The sequence below is a fragment of the Spermophilus citellus genome (genome assembly GCF_964194105.1).
Source record: "Spermophilus citellus genome assembly, chromosome: X".
Classification (NCBI taxonomy): domain Eukaryota; kingdom Metazoa; phylum Chordata; class Mammalia; order Rodentia; family Sciuridae; genus Spermophilus; species Spermophilus citellus.
Genome location: NC_138190.1, coordinates 11,354,521 through 11,364,904, shown reverse-complemented (window position 1 = coordinate 11,364,904; position 10,384 = coordinate 11,354,521).

Sequence of the window (10,384 nt, the reverse complement as noted above, 5' to 3'; positions counted from 1 at the left end):
TACTGGGGATTGAACTCATGGGCAGTCAACCACTGAGCCATATCCCCAGCCCTATTTTGTATTTTATTTAGAGACAGGGTCTCACTGAATTGCTTAGTGTCTCACTTTTTGCTGAGGCTGGCTTTGAACTTGTGATCCTCCTGTCTCTGCCTCCCAAGCCACTGGGATTACAAGTGTGCACAACCCTTGCATTCTTGACAAATGAACTTTGTTTTCTTGGGGATACATGTTAAAAAAAATCTTATTATTTTTACATTAAAAGCACAGATATACATATTGTAAATAAATAGATGTACAGAACATGGTTGAGAAACAGTGATATAATCTAATACATAGTCCTTATCCAAATCCCTCTCAAAGATACTTTCAGTTAATATTTATATGCCGTTTATTTGTCTTTAGTAAGACACATATATTCTAAATATTTTTATTTTTCCAATGTTATATTTTAGAAAGCAAATCATTTAAATTTCAATGATGTTATGGGAGATGGTGGTGCACACCTGTAATCCCAGCAATTTGGGAGCTGAGGCAAGGGGATTGCAAGTTCAGGACCAGCCTGAACAACTTGGTGAGGCCCTAAGCAACTTTGTGAGAACCTCTCTCAAAACAAAAAATAGAAATACTGGGTATGTGGCTCAGTGGTTAAACATCTCTGATTTTAACCCCCAGTATACCTCCACCCCAAGTTTTTGAAATGAAGTGCAATTTATTAGTTTGTGTGTGTGTGTGTGTTTGTGTGTGTGTGTGTGTGTTGGAGATTGAACCCAGGGCCTTGTGCATGCAAGGCAAGCACTCTACCAACTATGTTATTAAGAAACCCTTGTTTGGTCTGGGATTGTGGCTCAGTGGTAGAGCGCTCGCCTACCGCTCGCCACAGGCAGGACCCAGTTTGATCCTCAACACCACATAAAAATAAAGGCATTGTGTTGTGTCCATCTACACCTAAAAATAAACATTTTTTTTAAAAAAGAAACCTTTGTTTACCTTAAGCTGGCAAATGTTTTCCTCTAGGAATCTTACCGTTTTAGCTTTTACATTTAGGTCTATAATTCATTTTGAGTTACTTTTGTGTCTGATATGAGGTAAGGGTCAAAGTTTATGTTTTCCAATTGAATGTCAGGTTATTCTATCACCATTTATTGAAAAGTCTTTCCTTTCCTCCTTGAATTGCCTTGACACATTTATTGAAAGTCAATTGACATAGGTGTGGGCCATTTTCTATATTTTGTTCTATTGACCTGTGTGTCTATCCTTATGTAAATGTTGTACTTTTTTTTTTGACTGCTAGAACTTTATAGTAAGTGTTAGAATTAGATAATGAGAGGCCTCCAATTTTTCTCTTTTTCAAAATTGTTTATCTATTTGAGATCCTATGCATTTCTTTAGAAATTTTAGAAACAGGGGAAAGTGCTAGGGAGTCACATTGGCCAAATTATGTTGCTCTATTGTGTATTATATGCATGTACAAATATGTAACAACAAATCCCATCAGTATGTACAACTATAATACTCCAATAAAAAATGTAGGAAAAAATAAATTTTAGAATCATCTCATTCATTCCTATGAAAATAATTGATGAGATTTTGATTAATATAAAATTGAGGGGCTGGGGATGTGGCTCAAGTGGTAGCGCGCTCGCCTGGCATGCGTGTGGCCCAGGTTCAATCCTCAGCACCACATACAAACAAAGATGTGAAAAACCAGCCTCTACCTCAGAGCAAAGCCTGTCCAAGAAAGGGACATGACCTTTGTCCTTGGAAAGACCCACAGAGCACTCCTAGGCACATTCCCACCCTGCTAAGTTGTTTATCTACAAATAACAGGAGAGATCTGCTGCGACAGGTGTCCCTGACTCAGTCAGGCTAGGTGGAGACCCATAGCAACCCCCTAGCAGCCACCAATCAGCATGAGACAGGGAAATACCTGGGATGCCAGATGACCCTCCCAGTGGTTTATGATGGTTGATAACATATTGGGAAACCATGTAGTTCAGCACGTACACCCCTCTTGGCTCAAACCAATCAGTCCAAACCAATACCCCTTTTGTTCTGACCAATCACCCCTACCCAACTTGTTCCCGCCAGTGAATGTGCTAATCATGTTTTAGAGTTGTTATTTGATTTTCCCGTGGGGTGTGATGATTTGCTATGATGTATGTGAAGTCCCTGCCCTCTCCAAAAAAATGTATAAAAATGCTGCAAACCCTGGGCTCGGGGCCTCTCAGCGTCACCAGTTGCTGTGTGTGCGCACGGAGGACCGAGCTAGCTCGCAATAAACACCTCTTTGCTGCTTACATCGATCTTGGGTCTCTGGTGTTCTTTGGGGGTCCTGAATTCGAGCATAACAATGTTGTGTCCACCAAAAACTAAAAAAAAAATAAATAAATAAAATTCTCTCTCTCTCAAAAATAAATAAATAAATAAATAAATAATTTAAAAAAATTGATTAATTGGGGGATCAATTGAGATCTTAATAATATTGAGTCTTCCATATATTTTATGTAGTATATGTTCCACTTTTACTTTTTCTGGTCAAACAAGCAAAAATCCCAGTATATTTTCCCTCAGCCAGTGGCAAAGATACATATCTTATATTGGGTCTATCAGGTTCTGGAAATTCTGCAGTGGTTTTGTGGGCAAGCAAAACATCAGTGTGGGGCTTTTCCCTCCCACCATCTACCCTAATCCATCATGCTGACAGGTTGGCACTTAGAAAGAACCAGAGTTGAGGATTTACCTACAGTGTCTGCCAGCTTAGATTTCACAGACTTTGGAGATTCAATTAAAGTAATTTCGAATGTCATGAAGAATCCCCTTAGTACTAACTTTACCCAGAGCTATTGATTCTGCTGTTCATATAAAATAATGTTATGAAATATCCACTTGCAGCCTAGCAGGTGATAAGAAATGTGCCATGTTTATCAGGATGTGTTTTTCTCTCTCTTAAGGTGCAGAGGACTGGAATTTGGAAATAAGACTTGTTTGGAAGTTTGATCAAATTCTATGTAATCTACCACTGGGAACACACTTATCTTCCACTCGAGGCACAGGTTATCTTCAAAATTTAAGACACAATTAAAATTTGTTCCTTTCCCCTGAGAAGCACCTAATTGCATAATATTGAAATGTCAGTCGGAACACAGCTGAGCATTCATTCATTGATGTTGCTGTTTTTGTCCCTTCCAACCGACAGTGAAACAGTAGCTGCTCATTTACTTTTTACCCTTGTTCTTTATATGTAATCAACAAACCTAACATTAGTCATTAGTCTTTGACTTTACTCCAAATATAATTGTTCTGCAGGACCCTGGGTTCCACCCCTGGTACCACCAGTAAATAAAATAAAATAAAACAAAATAAAATGATTCATCCTTCATAATGTTGAAGCCAGATTTAAAGTTAGGTAGTCAGTGTAGTTAGGTAAATCAGGTCTAATACCGAGTGAAATCTAAAATGGAGGCCACGCTGGGAATGACTCAGGGAAAACAGGACAACTCATGGAATGTTAATGAAGTCCTGAAAAGGTCCTAGGCCAAAGTCCACTCCAAAGAAATGTTAATGGAGCCCAGGAAACAGCCCCCAACAGATTTGGAGATAGCCCATCCCAGAGAAGTGATAATCCCATCCCAAAAGGTGATAATTAAGCCCACCTGTGTCCCACCCCTCGGGCCTTCCAACCTGCATTCCATCACCAAAACTATAAAAAGGGGAAACAACCGCACTTCCACGGATTCCACCTCTTGGGTCCCCTTCTTCCTCCAGGAGAAGTCTTTTCTGCTGTCCTTTAATAAACTTCTAATTTCTACTCTGACCTTGCCTCGGCATGCTTCTTTGGTGTTATTCTTCAACATCGGGGAAGCAAGGACTCAGCGGTAACAATGTGATGGGTTTTAGTCTTGAATAATAATAATAATAATAATAATAATAATAATAATAATAATAATAATAATAATATAATAATAATAATTATTATTATTATTTGGTATTGGGGATTAAACCCAGGGGTGCTTAACCACTGAGCCACATCCACAGCCCTTTTTATTTTTTATTTTGAGACAGAGTCTCACTAAGTTATTGAGGGCCTCACTAAATTGCTGAGGCTGGCCTTGAGCTTGCAATCCTCCTGCCTCAGCCTCCCAAGCTGCTCAGATTATAGGTGTGCCACTGTGCCTGGCTGGAATTATATTTTAAATAAAGAAGAACAGACTTTCTTTTTTCCATAGATAAGAAAAGTGCTATTTGAGCTATTGCATTAAAAGTTGTGAAATTATAGGGAAAGTGAAAAATGAGTGAAGGACTCTGTGTGTGTGTGTATACACATATATTTATATATTTGCTGTTGTTTGTTTGGTTTTGGTACTAGGGATTGAACTCAGGGGTGCTTAATTGATGAGCCACATCCCCAGTCCTTTTTTATTTTGAGACAGGGTCTCTCTAAATTGCTTAGGGTCTTGCTAAATTGGTGAGGGCTTTGAACTCACAATCCTCCCACCTTCGGCTTCTGGAGCCGCTGGGATTACAGATGTGTGCCATCACACCAGGCAGGACCAGATATATTTGAGAATCCTCACATGCTAGATGCTAAGGATACACTGGTGAACAAGATAGATGTGGCCTTCCTTAATGAAGGTTATAGCTCACAGGGAAGATGAACAATGAACAAGGGTGAGGAAGGCTAAAAGGGAACTTGAGGGAGCTTTGCTGAATGGCTTACAGGAAGTCAGGAATAATCTCCTCTAGCTTCCAGTAGTCCAGTTTGCACTTAAACTCATCCCATTAGTAAATGTCTAGGTTTGAGTCACAGTAACTCACTCGCTGAGCTAAATGAATCAAACTACTCCTATTCTCCTTGCCTTAGCCCTGTCCTCTCTAAAACAAGGGCAAGTGCTTTCTGGTCTATAAAGCACATATGTCAGTGAAGATCACATTCTTTCTTGCTAGAATTGTAACATTGAGTCAGTTATGGGCCATCAAGTTAATATCAAGGAGTGTGGATGTTGCCCAGTCTAAAGTTGTCACATGAATGCTATCTGCTATGGAGTAGGAAGGAATCTTGAGCCTTTGGGTGTGTGGGTGTCATCTGAAGTAGGTTGACCCTGGCTTTACAATGAGATCATCAAGGGAGCCCAGTGACATCTCAGACTAATTAAATTGAAACCTACTGGGCTGAGCCCCGGCAATAGTATTTTTCAAAATCACAGTGATTCGAATGTATGGCTCGGCTCCTGGTGAAGAATCTGTGCCATGAGTAATAAAGTCATCTCTGATTCATCCCTGGACCTGGGTGGGTGGTGGGACTGTGCTAGACCATGGGGCTCACTTTTTTCATATATTTTAGATTAATCTAGAACAGAACCAGACCACTGGCTAAAGCTAAAGCTAAAGCCAGCCATTGCTTAGGCTAGAATTGTGGTATTCTGTTTTTCTTCTGTTATTTTCTGCCTCTTAAAGTGAAAAACTGGGTGGGTGGGTGTTGGTGGGTGTTGCTCTCTGTGGATCCACATCATGGTCATCTTTATCCAGTTTGCCCTCTTCATTCTTCCCATGGACTTCTATGCTATGGTTTGCATGTCAATATGCAACACATTGGGTAAATGAATTAATAATGAGTGTCTTAGTTGATCTTCATGCAAGGAAACTCAGCTCTTGCTCCACTGTTAGATCTGGTGTGTCTTCATATGTAGAAAGCAGTGTGGCTCAGTGTTAGAGCACTTGCCTTGTGTGCATGAGGCCCTGGGTTTCATCCTTAGCATATGAAAAGAAAAAGTAGAAAACAGTTCAGCAAAAAGAGTTTCTGGTCATGTCAAATAATGCCTGGGGATTTTTTTCTGGAATATTATTAGACATAAATAAATAGCTATACGTCAGCTGCTTGCATATTGTAACCCAACTCCTTATGACAGCTCTGTAGAATAGACAGTACTGCTGCTATTTTCCAAATGAGGTTGTTACTTCTCTAGGGTCACATGACTTGAATCGGGATGACACATTCTAGTCCAGTAACTAAAGTGTATATGAAGTGCAACTTTATTTTATACCCATATCTTTATTTGTATTATGGTATTATGAGCTTCAGATTCTAATAGGTAGTGAAAAATGCAATCTCAGTTACTTTGGAGATTCTCCCTTTTTTCAAGGTGGCATTTTAGTGGAGGAAGGTGCTCTGTGAGGCACTCATGGGAAGGGAATATGACCCTCCCGTCATCATCTATTTCTGCCGGGTCTGCTGAGATATGCTGTGTCTCCTTGGTCTTCAATCATTGGTCTATGCAGACTGTTGCATGCGGGGTGTCCTGTCCCTACTTCATAGTAAAGAACAAGATCTCAATGCCATGTCTCAGCTGCTCTTAGTTGCAAAGGAAATATTCTGTTGTCCTTGCAACACTGCCCACACATCTCATGCAGCCTTTTTGCTCTGAGCTCTTGCCGTTCCATGTGGTTTTGCCTGGGAAAGGAAGGCAAGGTCCACTTTTTTTCCCAGATCCCCCAAAACTATCTTGTGGTTTCCATCCTCCCTCTTCCTCCAATTATCCCTCAGGGAGGGAAAGGTGCAAGACTTAGAGATGTTCCCTGTGTCCTCCTCGGAGAAAAGGAGAACAGTTAAACACAGTGTCCCTAAAGTAGCCTTCTGTTCCCAATAGCCTAGCCAAGTTAAGGGAACGATAAGAGCAAATCTGGGCCAGAATGTCCAGATAAATATTATTTATGGCTTTTTCTCAGGTATGCTGGGAATAAGAGCAAGTTAGTGTTATCTGTAGAAAGCCACTTTCTTGCATGCTCACCAAATTTGTTGAGGTGTTGGCCATACAGTGGGACAAAGCAGGCTAAGCTGATGCTGCTTCTGCAATCTAGATTACTTATAAAACCCCTCCCCTTGGTAAATGGTGTGGAGCAGACACCATGAGAGGGGAGTGCTCTCGAAGCCAGCTGCCACTGGACCAAGTGTCATGGGAGAATGGAGGTGTTCCTTTTTGGCAAAGCACTACCTGAAATGAAAGTGTGCCTGTCCAGCTCATCACCACTGAACATTTTGGTTCTTCCCTGTAAGCATTTCTCAACAAGTCTCATGGCCCTCATTCCATCTCAGGTGTCTTCTTTGGTCTCTTGGCAACCTACCCCCTGCCCTGTCACAACTGGGCTGTGCACATTACATTCCTCTTTTCAGAGAACACAAGCATACCCAGCATTTAAGCTGCATTTGCTTCCTGATTCTTTCTTTATCCACGTCTAAAGGCATCTTTTATTTAATTTTTTTTTTCTTTGATACTGGGGATTGAACCCAGGGGCATTCTACCACTGAGCTACTGTTTTGAGAGAGGGACTCGTTGAGTTGCTAAGGCTGGCCTTGAACTTGCAATCCTGATGCAGTCTCCTGTGAAAATTGCGAAATACAGAGTTCTTAAGTATACAGGTCAACAAATTTTGAGCGATGTTTACAGTTGTTTAAATCACACACAGGGGCTGAAGATGTGGTTCAAGTGGTAGCGCGCTCGCCCAGCATGCATGAGGCACTGGGTTTGATTCTCGGTACCACATAAAAATAAAATAAAGATATTGTGTCCACCTGAAACTAAAAAATAAATATTTAAAAAAATCAATAAATCACACACAGTTCTGTCACCTCAAAAAATGCCTTCATGGGGCTGTATAGGTTGCTCAGTGGTTACAGTGCTAGCCTAGCATATGTGAGGCGCTGGATTCGATTCTCAGCACCACATATAAATAGATAAAGGTCCATTGACAACTGAAAAAAATACAGGGGCTGGGGCTGGGGCTCAAGCGGTAGCGCGCTCGCCTGGCATGCGTGCGGCCCCGGTTCGATCCTCAGCACCACATACCAACAAAGATGTTGTGTCCGCCGAGAACTAAAAAATAAATATTAAAAATTCTCTCTCCTCTCTCTCTCTCTCTCTCTCTCTCTCTCTCTCTCTCTCTCTCTCTCTCTCTCCTCTCTCACTCTCTCTTAAAAAAAAAGAAAAAATACATACATATTTTAAATATATATATTTTTTAAATATATATTTTAAATTCCTTCATGCCTCGTAACCACTTTTTTTTTCTTTTTTGGGGTACTGGGGATTGAATTCAGGGGCACTTGACCACTGAGCCACATCCCCATCCCTTTTTATTTTTTATTTAGAACAGTGCCTCACTAAGTTACCAAGGCTGGCTTTGAATTTGTGATCCTCCTGCCTCAGTCTTCTGAGCTGCTGGGATTATAGGAGTGCACCACTGCGCCCGGTTCCCAACCACTTTTTTGATTTATCAGTATTTATCAGTTTTGGTCTGATTTGAAGTTTCCCATCAATGGAATCATGGAATATACATTCTTGCCTCTGGATTTTTTTTTTCACTTAACATCAGGTTTTTGAGATGCTAGGAGTATTTTTCATCTCACTCTTAAATTATCATGCTTTATCTATTTCTTAAGGCCCCTCAAAGCTGCCTAGGGTTCTACAGCCCCAATGCTTAAATTTCTACAATCCAAAAGCTTTTCTTTGCTCTTTGGCTATATTATCTCTTCCCCTTTGACCAAAATTTATCTATTTATGTGGGTAAAATGTCAAGAAATACCGAGAAATGTTGGGGGAACTTTAGCCAACAGCTTTAAGAATTAGTCTACTATCAAGCCAAGAGCAGAATAGAGATTTCAGTCTAGACTTCTCTGACCCTGGAATATCTGCTCTTAACAACTGACCCCAAGTTTTCCTGGAAGATTTAAAGAATTGACTGCTGAAAAGAGGCAGAAAAAATGGAGTTTTAGCTTGGAGTTTTATTTTGATGACTTGCTATTCATTAGATAAGCTGTGGCAGAATATCCTCACCTAAGCCACAGGCAGATAAGTTATAAACAGTGAAATGAGCGCTAAGCAAGAACTTAAAAATAATAGTGAAATTTCTCACTGCTGAGATAAAAACTGAAGAATAGTCACAAATAAAAATGAATGGTTGAATTTAGAAGACAAATGGCAGAGTCATTTGCCAAGTGGCTTTTCCCTTGTGGATTTTAGGATTACTTGACTTGAGCTCTGCCACTAAGTAGCTGTGTAACTTTGTGGCAAGTCTCATTATTTGTTTGACCCTCAGTTGCTGCAATGTTAAAATGAGAAGATTACATGAAATGGTCACTTCCTTCTAGCTCTAACTCAGAATAACAAAGAATCAATGCTTGTAGTTTCTAGCAAATGAGCAAAACATGTTTACATAACCCAAAGATCCTTGCCAAAGACTGAAGACACGCTAGCTGTATGAACCACATGGAAGGTTCTGATCATGTTTTCCATTCTCATAAGGAATGACATATTCACTCTTTGGATCTTTTTGGATCCACCATATAAATGTGAAATGAAAAGAGATGTAAAGTGCATCTACATATTTTTATTAGTGCTAGCTACAGACTGAAAGAAATTAATCTTTGGTCCTTTTCTATGGAAATACAATAATATGACTTTTGAAATAAATTCAATTTTGGTAACAGAAAAAAAAAAGATAGTTTATAGTGTCATGAGATGGCCTAATTTTTCCAAAGAAAATGGGTACATTCTAGTTTATTTTTTTTAGTTATACATGGACACAATACCTTTATTTTGTTTATTTATTTTTATGTGGTGCTGAGGATCAAACCCAGTGCCCCACATATGCGAGGCAAGCGCTCTACCACTGAATCACAACCCCAGCCCCATATTCTAGTTTAGTTTTGAAGTTACATAAATGATAATATCATGGCTCTCTGAGCTCTGATAATAACAACAAGCCAATATGTAAACAGAACATCTGTATTGCATTTTAGAACACTTCAAAAAATCATTATTATTCTATTACAATGAATATTCCATTAGTCCCCAATAAAGATAAGTATCTTACTCAAGGTCAGAAAACTGATTAGTGAAATATATTTTTTTAACTCTTTCACATGGGAATTCACATAGATGTTGTTTCAGGATTTATTTTTATTTATTTTTATTTATTTTTTATTAGTTCTAATCAGTTATACATAACAACAGAAAGCTTTTCGATTCATTGTACACAAATGGAGCACAACTTTTAATTTCTCTGGTTGTGCACTATGTAGAGTTGCATCACATGTGCAGTCACACATGAACCTAGGGTAATGATGTTCGTCTCATTCTACCATCTTTCCTATCCCCATGCCTCATCTCCACTCCTCCCTCTTCTTGGCCCAATCAAAGTTATTTCATTCCCCACCCCCATTATGGATTAGCATCCACTTATCAGAAAGAACATTCGGCCTTTGGTTATTTAGAATTGGCTTACTTTGCTTAGCATGATATTCTCCAACTCCATTCAGGATTTATTTTTATATGCTTTACTGCTTCTAAATTTAGCTTTTAATTTTTGCTTGCTTCGTTTATTCAATTAT